Source organism: Vidua macroura, chromosome 7 (assembly GCF_024509145.1).
Source record: "Vidua macroura isolate BioBank_ID:100142 chromosome 7, ASM2450914v1, whole genome shotgun sequence".
NCBI lineage: Eukaryota > Metazoa > Chordata > Aves > Passeriformes > Viduidae > Vidua > Vidua macroura.
The window spans coordinates 7,363,943-7,378,744 of record NC_071577.1 but is presented as its reverse complement, the minus strand read 5'-3'; the positions used below and the strand labels follow the sequence as shown (position 1 = coordinate 7,378,744).

General features: G+C 43.5%; 1 protein-coding gene across 1 annotated transcript in view; it reads left to right on the top strand.

Annotated features, from left to right (window-relative positions):
* Nucleotides 1-14,802, top strand: part of MAP2 (microtubule associated protein 2) — a 232,804-nt gene that overhangs the window by 143,097 nt on the left and 74,905 nt on the right. The gene's annotated exons all lie outside the window — the stretch shown is intronic.

Sequence of the window (14,802 nt, the reverse complement as noted above, 5' to 3'; positions counted from 1 at the left end):
CCTGACAAATGTTAGTAAAGTCAATATTTGGTGTTATCCCATCTGGTATCTGTAAAAGTGCTGGTTTTGCTGCATCTTTTACATCTTCTAACACAGCTCAGGGGAGGTCTATTGCCTAGACTTCTGCCTTAGTGAAATCTCCCTCCCTGGCTAAATGGTCTAATGTTAAGTGTGCCCGTCTGTCTTCTTGGGCATAGTCCTTTAATAGTTGTTGTAGTTGTTTTTTTCCATACTCCCTCCCACAAGATGAATTCAGTGGGGGAGAGAAGGATGTGCATAAAATGTCTCCAGTCATGGGGCACCATAACATGAGCCGCAAACACAGCATTTAGCAGATTGTTAAAACAGGGCGAGTTCCTCCCATGATCTTTTGCAGCTTTACAAATGTCTTTCATTTCCCCATGGGAGATGGATTCCCATCCCACAGCTCCCCTGAGATACGGGGCTGGTGCCACTTGAATTTTGGACACCAGTTCCCAATCCCCCTCTGTTACCGCTGCTTCCCGCATCTTCTGCCATGAGCCTTCAGGCTCATCTTCAAATTCGGATGAGCCCTCAGTCTCTTCCTCGGAAGAGGACGTTTGCCTCTTGGCAGAAGAGCGGGTTCTTGGGCTGACCAGCACGGCCCGTTGTTTGGGGCCTGTGGTAGCCAAGATGGCCGCCTCCTGGCCAGCGTCAGGGGCAGTTCCGGTTCCGGTGGGAACCGAAAAGGGCGGAATCGGAGGAGGTGGGGCCTGCCCTGCAGGGCCTTGTTTCAAAATGGCAGAATTGCGGCCTGGGGTTCCAGGTGTGTGGCCCCGGGTGGAGGTGGACTCCAGGATGGAAGGGGGAGGTCCCCGACATGGGGGTGGATCCCAGCGCAGGGGGGAGGACCTGACGAGAGAATGGGGAGCGGGAGTGAACTCAACATGACGGCCCCCCTCACAGGATGGGCGCCATTTTGTAAACCGTAGGAAGGGAGGTGGGATTGAGGGATAATAGGACGTGGGTTAGGGTAGGATCCAGAGCGGTATGGCCAGTAAAGCCCTGGGAAGGGATAGAAAGGAGGGGAGATGGCAGACAGCAGGTGGCTCTCACCTGTGTCTCGTTGCAGGTTCCATCTCCCATCCTGTTCTCAGGGTTTTTGGGGTTAGGGACACGGGGCAGAATGCGAGAACTGGGGAGGAGCATCAGAACTTTGAACACTGGAAAGAGCCCCATAAATTAAATGAAAGGTAGAGTAAAATTTGGCAACTCGTAACACCCCTTGGGTTTGTAAGAAACAAAGTCTTTCCCCAGCAGCATCCCAGAATGCCAACCAGCAAACAGAATCAACAGGAATGTCTGGAAATTCCTTAAATAACCAATGAACAAAAGATTTTAAACTCCTCTTACAAAAATTTTTCCCCTCTAAAATCAGAACTTCCCTAACCTGCACATGAGGGGGGCAGCTCTGGCTCAGACACTTTGTGGTGGCAGTGCCAGAGGAAAAGACCAGAGGTTATGGAATCCACAACAGGAGAAAGGAACGCTGCATTACTCTCAGCAAGAGGGGCCCAAAACCATTCCCTCTGAACTTCCAGAATTCAAGCTGACTCTTCCTGAAAGCCATTCCAGCAGCACCAGGAGTTTGGGCAGGAATAGAGCCCAGATCTGAGTGACAGGCAGCACTCTGCTGATGAAGAGTATATAGCAAGGCATTTGAGATGCCTGCATTGAGAGTTCTTAGCTTTCCACTGACTGAATTTGTACTTCCTTTTATGGCCAAGAACTTGTGGAAACAGGGAGCGAAGGGCAGAAGAGACAGCTTTGATAAAAGATGTGTGGGGAAAGGTAAGGATGGAAAAGCAGTGAAATAGAGGCAGGTTGGAGAGAGGGGGACAGAAGTCCAGGAAGGAAAACTGGAAGTTAATAAAGGATTGGGAAACTGCTGCTTGGAATGAGACCTGCAGGTGAGGACCTGGAAGTGGACATTGGTGTGGGAAGGAGAACAGTGGCAAAGTCTGCAGTGGTGAAAGCTGCAGACTGGACAGCAAACATGGACTGGCCCTGGGTGAGGCACTGAAGCCCATGGGGCAGTGGCTGGGCAGCTGGTACAGTAGATACTGAGATAATCCAGACAGAGGGACTGGGAAGAATAAAATATGTTCCTTGAGCTAGGCAGTTGCCTATATATGCAGAAGGATATCCAGTTAGGGTTATGCAGTTATCCCTGTTTTCTTTGACATCTCAGCTCCTGAGGTGCAACTGTGCAACTCTGATGGCATTTCAGGTGGCTCTGTATGTGTGATAGATGTTGATGCACCTCCAGACAAAGTCTGATTTGTGACAGTTACTTGGTTACTGGTTTTGCTCCTTTTGCATTATTGGCAGTTTTTAGTATGCTGTATCAACAAAAGCAGAATAAAACTTTCTATTCCTAAACAGATTAAGTTAAGCACTACCCAGATGTGTATATTCAAGTGGCTGCCATGGCTGGATTTTGCTGCTGCATGATAGATAGTGATTTATTCTGTAAGGTTTGTGCCCTGAGCTTTCAGAAATACACTACTTTTCATCATGAAGCCCTGCAGAAGTCTAGCAGTAATAATTAGCAAGCCATAAAAATCGACCTGATTTGTGGGAACCACTGAAGAATGCAAGGAGACATTTCTGTTCAAGGAGGTAGGAACAAAAGCGCGTGGTTACTGACCCAGTCATGTCAGACCTAAATTTTGAGGGAATCCCAAGTGATAAGTGTTCTGCAGTCTGAATACTGCCTATTCATTCAGCCCTTCTGGCAGAGTGAATGAATCATCTTTTCAAGCAGAGACAGCCCCTCTGGGTCAGAGTCGAGGTCATTGGTGGGACATGTGTTCCAGACTGCTTGCCCTACATGAAAAAGAAAATATACAAGACTTTGCTAGCGCTGTTGGAGCTTTGAGCCTCTCAGCTATAAAACATTTATACACACGATCTCATCAGCCCTCTTACAAGCAGTGGCTCTGGATACATAACCAGGTCCTTCTAGAAGGGCCGTTTGTCTTCCTTGCAGCCCATGGCTGTCCCTCTTCAGCAGCACCTCTGACGCAGAACATTTTTCTCAGCTGATCTTCCTGGTGATGTCCCCACCTGATAAATACCTCTGTGTCACTGTAGTCAACTCAGTGCTGCCTCTGGATTTTTAACGTGAGGTGATCGGGCTGTTTCCACAGAATGAGTTGAAAATGGGCACCTCCTTTCTTCATGTAGTGAACCAGCTCCATGCAAGTAGCAAGCCATGGTCTGCAGAGCCTCTTCTGTTCCATCAGCAGAGGGATATCTGGGATTAATGCTGTGTTTCAGTTAGAAACTTATCAGACCAACAAAGCTGTTCATTTGCTAGAGCCTGCCTGATCAATAGGTGCTTTTCATTTGCAGAGCCACAGTCTATATTATACAGTGTTTTTTCATTTGAAGTTGTTAGGCATTGTGATGCTCAGAGAGGAGATGTGATATTTCATCATACTTAATGACCTTTAAAAATGAATGACAAGAATCCACACAATTAATTAAAGTCAGTATTAATATAGCAAACAAAGCCACTAATCCACATTAGAGCTACATGTTATTTATGTGGCAAAAACATTGCTTTCCCCAAAAAGGCTCTCAGATTGAGAAACCATGGGAAAAACAATGAAAGGAAAATTCAACAGTTTACTTTTGAACCTGTGTAAAATTCCATCATGCACCCCCTGCTATACATTCCATACAGTGGGAAGAATCACTGCTGTATATTTTTGCAGGGAGCCCGTCACTGGTGAGTTCTGTTTGATGCACTGTAGCTCTTTGTGGAGAGAGGATGGTTTGTTTTTTCTTCTCTGCTTATCTTCTCCCTGCACACTTGTGTGCATTTTTGTAAACATTTATCCCATTCCTTTCTTTCCCAGGATGAATAGTTAGCATGTCTAGTCATTCCTTTCACAGAAGCTTTTCTAGGGCTTTTATCATCCTTGTTGAGCTCTCTGTACCTTTTCCAGGTCTGCTTTATTTCATTTGTGATTAATAATTAATGTTTTCAGGCATCCTAAACAAACATCAGCATTAGTGCTGCTGACAGACTTTGCAAAAGGAAATGTACAGAGAAATTAAAGATAAATCCAAGATCCAGGTTGGATCCTGGGTACCTTTCAAAAAAGACAGCAGAAGCCTTGAGTGCATGTGTGAATATTCTGTGTCCATCCATGCTCTGCATGACCTAGTGTACCTGTTGTGCTTTTTTTGTCATCTTGGCCTTTTAGTGGAAATCTCTGGCTGCAGTCCATGGAAGGACACAGATAGGATACTTTCCTTGTCCAGAAAGTCACCCTGGGGCTACCTTCTGTGTGTAGTGCTAAGTATTCATCTGGAGCAGCTCATTCTGGCCACTGCTAATGGCAGGAGTCTAGACTGGATGGTTTGATTAGAGATCAACCTAGCTTTCCTCCTTCTCACCGTTTGTCTCTCTGTATTAAAAAAACACACACACTGCCCCATGGCTTGAGGTTTTTCCAGACCTTTTCCTCAGTGAATGTGTTCCTCAGTCACATCTTACCATTCTTGACACGCTGTTCCTTCATCCAATGCAAATTTCTTACCTTTCTCTACTCCCTGGGCCTGGGCTTGTTTGGTACCTCACACAAACTCATTCACTCTTCATCTTATCCCAGGACCCTGCCACTGACTTAATATTCATCAGCTCCTTGGCACTGGGTGGCAAGAAAAGGGGTGGCAGCAGAACAAGGTTAAACTCAACCTGTAGCAAGAATCAGGTAGTTGCACACACCCACAGGAGCCTAGGGAGGAAACAAGTCTCTGGAATAGGTCTTTGCTGTGACAAAAAATCCTGCAATTAAGATTTCAGAAAGGCTGAGTGATGCAGTGACTTGGTTCCTACTTATGCTTTAGATACCTTAATTTTCTAAGTTCAAAAACACAAGGAATTAAAAATTAAACTTAAAATATCACTGTAGTTCAAGTACAGGCTGAGGCATATATACTTATCTTTCAGTGCACAGTCCAAGAGCTCAGTTTAAACACTTCAGAAGGAAAACTTTTTCTGAAAGCCAGAGCTGAAAAATCAGCTCCTGTGGCTCCAAGTTCCTTCAATACTGTCTGTCCTCCCTGGCCTCTTGTCTCCTTGCCTGAACAGGCTAGAGGAGACTGCCTGCTTTATTTTCTTTTGTAGTTTGGTTGAGTAAAGATTTGGAAGGGTAAACCTATGATAAAACCATACCCCAAATATTGTGATTTTACTATCTAGAGCATTTAGAGCACAGAAGATTTTGGGTATTCTCATTTTGAGATAGGGAGAGATTATTTTATTTGCCAGGGTATACAGTCATTGGTCATACAAGTGGGTGGCTGAGTGTGGGTGGACAGCATATTTTTAAGTCATATAACTATAAGGGTATATTTCATTTAAAAGAAGTTCTTTATTTGTAACTTCGCTAGTTAGAAAATAGTATGAAGGGATGAAATAATCTTACCACTTCTGATCAAGGTTTTGCAGTACAGCAAACGCTACTCAGGCATTCCCTAGGAAAGAAAATTCTAGCAATAACTAATCAATGCCAAGTTTGTTGTAAATATAGAAACAAGATGAATTTGTGAATAACCTCTTTCCCGATCAGTTTTCCAATGCTTTCTCTCCTTATTTCTGTTTATTTATTTACAGTTAGAAGCATTGTGCCACAGCTAAAAGCTTTGACTCTTGTTGGCTGTAATGAGTTCCTGGGCTCTCTAAGTTTTCCTGACCATGAAACTGAGAATCAAAGCTGATTAAGTGAGTCTGGCTGCAGGGACCTGGGCACCAGCTTTCTTTTGCCTGATTCTCTTTTTCAGCATGAATAAACAATGTCTCTGGTAGACAGTATAATGCTTTTACTTTACTGTGTGCCTGGCATGATTGCCTGGTGTGTGTGAATGTAAGGAAGGGAAGCTCAAAGCACTCTCAGCAAAAGAATAATCTGCTGCTCTTGACTTAGGGAGGAAACTTCTTTCACACCAGCAAGAATTTTACCCAAACAAGCTGGAGCAGCTTGAAGAGCCTTTCCTGTTATCCCCTTCATACTTCATTTTAGCATCATCATCTTTGTGGTGCTTGTTCAATTATAGAACAATTGACCATATTCCTTTAACTCAACATAAGGAAGGACAGAAGTAAGTTAGGATGGCAGCTGAATCAGGAGCTCCATCCCTGGATCCCCTTTTGGGTACGTGGCCTTGAAGAGGGTGCAGAGAGCTGTGTTTCAGAATTCTGCTGTAGCCTGGTTCCCCTGCATGTATTTAGAGGGAAGAATCTGCCAGAAATTAACCCAGGACATATGTTATGCCATTTGTAGTAGCTGACATGATGATTTTCCCAATGACAGCATCTGGGTTTTTTCAAAGACTGTGTTGTAGCAGGAGTAGAATTAGTTTCCAAAGGTAGGTAAGACCTTTGAAAAATCAAAATGTGCAGACACATTTATAGAGACAGCATTTTTTTTTATAATTAAAAGCTCATTGAATAAAGACAAGATCATGTGTAAATGTGTCATGCTTGATGAGACCTTGGTGAAAACAGAAGAAACAAGGGTTGTGTCAATAACTTAAGTGTGCAGAGAAGGCAAAGACGTACCAGTGTAGTTAAAGTGCTTTATTCTGGATAAATGAGGTTTTGTTGTGTGTGTTTTTGCTTAGCAGAAAGGTTTGTATCACCTCTGCTGAATGGTCCAGTTTGCCTCACCTGCATGAAGAGCAGCTCACCTGCAGTTGGCAAGAACATAGAAATGTCCTATGTGGAGAATATTCAAGTAATATATTAGCATAATTAATTAATTCCTCACTGCCTAATGTGAGCTGTCATCCATCCTGGAATCTCTTGAGAGAGGAGATGCAACATCAAATCAATGTGTCTTAGTAAGATCAATGTGGGGAAAACAAACTCTTAAGATTTTCACTCCAGTTTTTTATGGGTTACCTTTACCAGCCCCTGTCCAAGTACAAGTGCTGATCAATTGTAACACGAGAGCAAAGGAAGCACACAGCTGTGCAGCATGTTTGCAAGGTCTGTGGCAAATACGCAATTTGGCTGACACTTCTTCAAACACAGGTTTGAAAATGTGAGGGTGAGAATGAGATGATTGTGCTGTGTAGTGTATGCTGTAGTCTCCTTTTGTGCCTGTGCAATAAATAAGAAGATGATGCCTTTGTCTCAGCTGTTTATAGGCACTGAAAGTTATAATGGAAATGGCAGTGGGAAGGGGAACCGAGCATTCAATATTCACTTCTGTTAGCCAGCCAAGGTTTTAGCTGGCCAAACTTGTGGAATGTTGGCAGCATTGGCAGTGCTTTTAGTGTGATATCTCTGTGAGTATTTCTTGTAGTTCTACCTTGTTTTCCCTAGCCTGCAATGGCTATATCACATTGTATACTTCTTCCCTGACCAATGAAGGATTTTCCTCCTTAAATAGTATTTTGAGTACTCTTGTCTTACGTAGCCCATCCTTCAACTCAGCTATGGTGTTGTCATGGATCTTCAACTATCTTCTTACTGAGGTTTGAAGTGACTGTGGTAAGAGGGAAATAAGAAAAAAAAAATTATTCTTTTGGAGTGAGATTTCCTGGGTGCAATCTGAGTCATCTTTTGCCTTCGAAATCACCTCCATAAAGTGAAGGTTTCCTCTGATTTTCTTAACTTTTTAAAGATTTGTTTGTAATAAATGGGGAAAATATTATTATTTTCCTAGGATAAAACACACTCTAAAAATACGGACTGAGTTGTGGAGTATTTATTTCATTAAGCCTTCAGTATAGACCTGAAAATCTCTAAAGTGTACCACGAAGAAAGGTTTATTTTCCAGATAGATTATTGCAGTATTTTAAAGAACAAGGGGGTTTAAAGTGGAAAGCTTTTTAAGACAAAGTATTTGAACTGGGAGAGGACCTACTGCTTGGTGTGCCTATGCTAAGTAATCCTGTGTACCACACCAGTGAGCTGAATTCCCTGTGAAAAGCCCTAAGAGGGCCATGTCTTTGAATGTTTCCCTGTCTGATCACACCCCAAATGACTTCATCTGCCACAGCCCTTGGAGCTAGTGCTGTTTGTGGTGGGTTTTAATGTGCCTTCTGCACTGAGGGTGAAAAAGCTGATGTAGCCATAAATGTGAATCTTTTTCTCTGCCAGGACTGAAGTCAGAGCCTTGGCACAGGTTGTTTAGATGGCTGCTGGCTAAGGGCAGCAGAACCTCCTGTTTCAGACAAGCCTGCCAACTGCAATGCCTTGTCTGAAGTGCATGGTGCCCATTTTAAATTGTGCTTGGTGGAAAAGTCAATGCAGTGTGTCTGACTCCAGAGATGCTCCCCTGAGGGGAACCCTCTTCTTGTTCAGGCCTTGTTTCAATGACTCTCGTGGGAACAAAAAGCTTCACTGAGAAATCTGGGAGCTGCCAGGAAACTCCCTGGCTTCCCATAAGTACTCCTTCCATCCTTCAGTCCCTCCTGCTCCCTTAAGACAGGAGGGATCTCAGATAGGATTGAGCAGACACTGCCTTCTCTGTTTCCTGATCAGAAGACAGGGCTGTCATGGTGCCTCATCTTAAAATGTGCAGGACTGTATGCAGTTTAATCCAGGGGCATTTGTGTTTCTTTGTGTAGGCACCTGCACTAACTGCTATGGTTTCTTCGGCGCTTTTCCCATCCTTATTGTGGACCAAATTTATTGGTAATAAGTTCTTGCTGTATTTCATGTTTCAGATATCACTTGTAGTTGTCATGGTGCTGTTGTTATGGTTACCATCTCCTTCACCAGCTAAAATGCCTTTCCTGTATCCTGCAGGAAGCAATTATGATAGATAGGAACGCAAGGGTTTGTTGAAAAGGGTTGGTGTTGAAGCAAGAAGGGGTGTACAGGGATTCTTTTTATCTAGAAGTGAGCTCTAGTGGGTTTTTTATTGTTTTTTTTTTTTCAGTCACAAGCTGTTAGTACCATGATGTCACCATTTTGAGATAGAAGGGCACGGAGTTTGAGTAAGTTGATATATAGTCCCTGAGTATGGGACTGAGGGCAGCCCTTCAAGCTGGGCAAAAATGTCTCAGAGGGGAGCATCCAAGAGGAGTCAGCTGAGGGGCTTTTCAGCAGCCCAGAGAAATGAACACCTTCCCAAGGGAGGAAGGAGTAACAGCTGAATGGCTCATTCACTTGTGCCTGCGTTCTGCCTTGGGACAGAGCTGTTTCCTGCCAGTGGAAATGTAACATGCTGCATCTCATCCCTTCTGTACAGCACCTGGGTGTGCAGCACCTGGCTGAGCAGGGTTTGCAGCTCAGCACAGAGCAGGGCTTGGTCAGATCAACATTTCTCCAAGTGAAAGCATCCCCCTTTCTTTAGGACCTGGGCAGTTTCTGCAGTGGGATGACCCACCCTTCCCACCTGCCTGGCTCTGCTGGTGTCCAGCTCAACTGCTGGGAGCTCTGAGAAGGGTTTAAATCTCTGCTGTCACAGGCCTGGACACTGTGCAGGAAGGATCAGAGGACTTGTCTCTGTTGTGCCAGTGCTGCAGACCTGATCCACTGCTTTTGAGGCTGCAGCCATCCCTCATTCTCAGCTCTGGCAGGCATGCAGATTGTGGAAAAAACAATTTCTCATTTTCTTCATGTTCCCACAGTAAGCTTCCTTTGTTCAGCCTCTGGTGCAGGCATCTTCCGTTATTTTCATGTTTCGTAATCCAAGGTACAATCAAAAGGATTGTCTACAGAGAATATGTGGCTACTGACTAAGTGTTTGCAGTGTGGAAATGGAAAAGCCTTTAAAACCCACCAAATGCTGGTACAAGTGTGAGGAGATGAACACTGCCTGCATTTTTAAGGGATGCAGGTGGTGTTTAAGGGGATAGTTTTGCTCCTGTTGTCGACAAAGAGGGATCTAGCTGAAAGCTAATAATTCAAGCAGTGGACAAGGAAGAAATAAATCATATTTGTTCTAAAATACCAGAGAAATTTGTTAGTTTATTCAGCTAGAGAGGTAAAGTGGGTCCCATGGAGAGAATGTATAATTCTCTCTTAATAATGTTCCATATTACTGCTATTACAGCACTTTGGCATTTAGCATCAAGTGTGCCTTTGGTTAATGGTTTTGTGGCTTCTGGACCATGACTGCGTGTTCCTCTTGGGAAGCTGACTTGGTGCCCATCAGACACCATGAGACTTTCTCCCTATCCCTGCTGTGTTCTGTCATTCTGTTTGAGCAGTGTGAAGCACACCACTCACACCTGAAAATAATCACATTAATTTGAGAGATGTATGCTAGCTGAAATGCAGGAGTGAAACGGCATCCAAAATTGGCCTTTTCATTTTGTGGATATGTGGAGAGTGCATGAAGACAACTGTGTTGGTAAGGTTTGTGGACTATATACTACAGCCTGAGCTTTTGATGGTGGCAGGAGGTTATTGGAACTTATCCATCTAAATTTCCCACCTTCTGCCTCTTGTTTCTATTCCAGCCTCCTGATACCTCCCTGCTTTCCTTGGCTCTTCTAGATGTAAGTTGTTAGTAAGTTAAATTTACTGGAAAATTCCATTGGGACCTTTTAAATCACTGTGCCAAGTATTTATTATTTAGATCCATCATCCCTGTTGGACAGTTGGTGTGTGGTCATGAAATTTCTTTTGTTGTGTTATTTACTGGTGTAAGTTCAATTGCACCTTATTTGTGTATAGTGTAACTCATTTTGAAGATTTCCTAATTTCTTCTTTAATTCTTGGTGCTCTTCTTTCTGGAAAATATTACAAACATGTCACCTCATTAAGTTCTTTTCTCTGAAGGAAATTCTCTGAATTTCTTAAATTTCTTGAAACAATCTCTTCTAGACAGTCTAGTTGAGGAGTTTTGGAAGCCCTGGATACCTGAGGTGATTAGCCATATCTGTGCACTCCAGCCTGCATCTGTGGAGCAATCCCCTCCCTCTTCTGGCTCTGGACTTGGAAGCAGCTGCACCTCAGGGCAACTGACTCTGGTGAACCTGAGTTAAATTGCCCTCTGGGAACCAGGATTTGGTCTTGGAACCACTTCCCACTGTGCTCAGGATATGGCTATACACCCTGCCAGGGTTTGCTTTTCTATTTTTTAAAGAGTGTAATTGTCTCTCCTTTCAGGAGCCTCCAGTGATAATTTTTGCCTGAACTAGAATTGTAGCTCTGCCTCCATGTATCCAGGTAGCTGTTTCTCTTAGTTGATGAATTAGCTTCCCTGAAATTAAATATCCTCATTTCTCTCTGAATGGGCTCATAGATACAAAAGCAGGAAAAACATGGCTTGAAACAGGAAGGCAGTCTATTTGCAAAAGTCTTCAGTATTGGCCTAATTCTGTTGTCTTAAAAAGTAAGAAATTTGTAGAAAATCCATCCATTTATATGCAAAGGCAGTGTTAATGTAACACTAAGATGATTCTGGACAGCTAGCACGGCAGGAAATTTAAATCAGCATTATCTTGGGTTTTGCATATCATGGCCTCATGCTGTATTACTGTGGGTGATTTGCTAGAGTTCAAAGCATTCAGGCTTGGTTCAACCCAGCCATGGCAGCAGGAGCTGGTGTCACATGAAAGAGTATATGGATTAATAAATATGTGTAGAGTGCCTGCAAAAGGAGGAGGTAACTGCAGAGTCAGATGACATCTCCCCCATGAGACTTGTCCCTCTGTGTTTAAGAATTTTCTGTCTGTCTCTCTTTTTCAGCCAAGTGGCTGAAAAAGCTGGGAGGCTTTGTTTTTATCATCATTTCTCCTCTAGCTTATTAGTTCAGAAGAGAAGATATCCAGTTCAGATCCATGATGTTGTCCCCTCAGTGCACTGCCTGAGTTACAAGGACATGAACTTAAGGTCTGTGAAGGATCTCTTCACTGCTGCTGCCAGTGGAGCACGATCTCTCCAGACAAGCAATGGCTTCAGTAGTGTGCTCCATGTCACTCTGGACAAGGAAGGCCTTTTTGGAAGGGCTGTGCATGGCCCATGGGTGTGGGTCAGTATCACTGATGTGATTTGTGGCGCTCAACAGCACCTACATGATCCCTCTGGAAGGAGAGGACATTTCCCACCCCAGTCCTACTCTGTGATTTGCACGGGTGGCCTTGATCAGACTTCAAGGTGAAGAACATCTTGAGTGTTACCTGTGCTATGTGGCTACCACAGCCTGCCCCATGGCTTGTGGGCATGGTGTGGGCCAGAATGGCTTTGGAGTAAGGGGCTGTGCTGGTGGGTTGGTGCAGCCAAGGCTGGTGCTGTCTCTGAGCTCCGCTGCCCTTTCTGCTGTGGTCAAGCACCTCCTTGGTCACCCCCTCACTACCACTAACCTTAGACAAAGAGTGAGATCTTGGCTGTAAGATTGCTGCTGTGTATTCCCTGATATAGCAGTTCTGTTGTAATGGTTAGCAAAGAAAGGCTCATAGAGATCCAAATCAATTTTAACCAAAGCAACATGACATTTTAGAGGACTGGCTGTGCCTTCTTATCTATGTCTTTTTGAAAGCCTTCATTGCAGTTTATGCAAAGAATAAGAAACTCATGGTAAAAAGAGGGACTGTTTGCATCCCTGAAGTACTGTGTTTCCCTAGGTTGTCCAAATTATTCCAGGTTTTTTCTTGTTACATTCACTATTTAGATTCTGCTATATTGTCTAGCCACTTTAGTATTTCTGTCAATATTTACATTACCTGATTAATTTAATTCCATTCTATGCTAATGAAATGAAAGAAAAACAGTTCACTTGATGGTGCAAAGCACACCTGTGTATTCTGGATTTTAACCCAAGCTGTGGATGAATCACAGCACAAAGCAGATAGTCATTGCTAAATTGCTGAGTACAAAGATGCATTGTGTGACTCACTCACTGTTTCTCTCCTACCATTATAAACCCTGAGAGCACTTGATGAATAACAGAGAGGCAAGAATGAATTCATCCATGCTTTACTCTGTAACCATCTTTTATAAATACTGAGCCAAATTCTGCCTCCAGATACACGCAGCTCGCATTGAAGTCTGCCCACTGTATTTATTTTTAAAGATAAAAGCACTTTTGTTATTTTCTCTGAGGACTTCTGTGACACAGTCCATTGTGAGGATGTGAATATCCTTCCTCAAGAGCTTCAAGTGAAGCAGGGAGTGTCTGCCTGGAACCAGGAAGGATACTTCAGGGATAATAGCTTCCAAACTGTGGTGCTGGAATAGAACCACTACATTTGTCCCAGTGATTTTCAGAGCCACATTCCCTACACTTGGCTCTTTCATAACCCTCCCTCTCCTGGTGTGGCTCTAGGCTCCTCTCATGGGTGACCCAGGGGCTGAACTGGTGAAGCTGGTGGGCAGGTTCATCCTGCTCTGGGGTCTTGCTCTCAGCTTCAAAGCACACTGCGTTGGTGAGAGAAGCCTTGAGTTAGGGCTTGGGCTTTTTCTTTGGTTGTTTTTTCTGGGTTTTTTGTGATTTTTCCTGAGCTTCCCCAAGGGACGTAAATGAGAATTGCCTCCTTTTTTCCCCTCAGAACAGGATTTGTTCTGTCCTCATATCCCAAATGCTGGTAGCTTTGAATGTGTGCTACTCATTGCTGTAAAAAGGGAGACATCTGGCCCATGGCCTTATGTTTTGGAAAGGCTCTGGTGAGAAAATGTTCTCTAGAATCATGCAGTAAACAGATCTAGAGGCAGGGGTATATTTTTTTTTTTTGTTTGTAGGAGGGGGTTTTGCCCATCTTGGGCTGGTATGATGTGAGATGGCTGCTTTAAAGCTCTGTCTGTACCTGCAGAATGTCTCCCTGTTGAGTCTCCCATTAGGGTAACAGAGGTGGGGAAAGCAAAAGGATGTGGAGTGTGTTTACTTTTTTCCTACCTGTGGTTGACTGAGGCTCATCCCTCATTTTCAGTACAGCTCAAAGGAAAACCTGGGCTGCAAGTTTCACCGATGCTGGGTCGGGGTGGGAGCAGGCAGAGCACTTTGTAAAACAACATGACTTCACCATGAGGCAGAAGAGTTATTAGTCCTTTTTGATATGGAACTCCAGTTTGAGTCACATATTGTGAATGAAATCTAATTTTGTGATTCACCATGGTTTTTAAAAAATCTGCAGCAGCTCTGAAAGCTGTTATTAATAAATTATAATGTCTGATCAGAAAGAGGTCAAATTATCAATTATGAATGATTATCTGACAAATAGCCTTTTCTCATGTTTAGAGGTTTTCTTCAAACTGACCTGACATTATGGAAAGTAGTTTCTTTCTCTGGTTTGTGTTTTCTTAAATGTCTGCAGAATACATGTACTATCTAATTTGTGCTGCCTTTTCTAGTCTGCTCAGCCTCTGTGATATGTGGCTGGTTGACTGCATTCAGCTCACTGCTTTTAGGGTTTTTTCTCCCAGGGAAAAAAGGAGGTGGCAAGTGCTTTTGGAAAAAGGCCTGCTGATTTCCAGTTTGAAGTAGCTTACTCTCAGGGCAGGTCACCTTCTCCTCTCCAGAGGCTACTGTATCATCAAAACATGATTATGATTTATTGCCTTCCTAGGTTTACATATTGAGGAGCTCCTGCTGCATTTATCTGTGAGGAATAGCCAAGTGCTATGGCTTATGCAGTGGCTTCTTTCCTTGGCTTGGACAAATGAGATCTAACTAACAGGAGTGAAATATGTGTGAAGTAGCAAATAATAATTAGTTTTCTTTCTGTACAAATACTGATAGTCAAAAGAGAATGCAAATGCTTGTGTGAGAAACAAACTGTTCCCCACATGTTTTGGACAAGAGGGTTGGACAATTGTGTGTGAATGTTCACATGACAGCAAGTAAGAGGGGATTTAACTGGCAT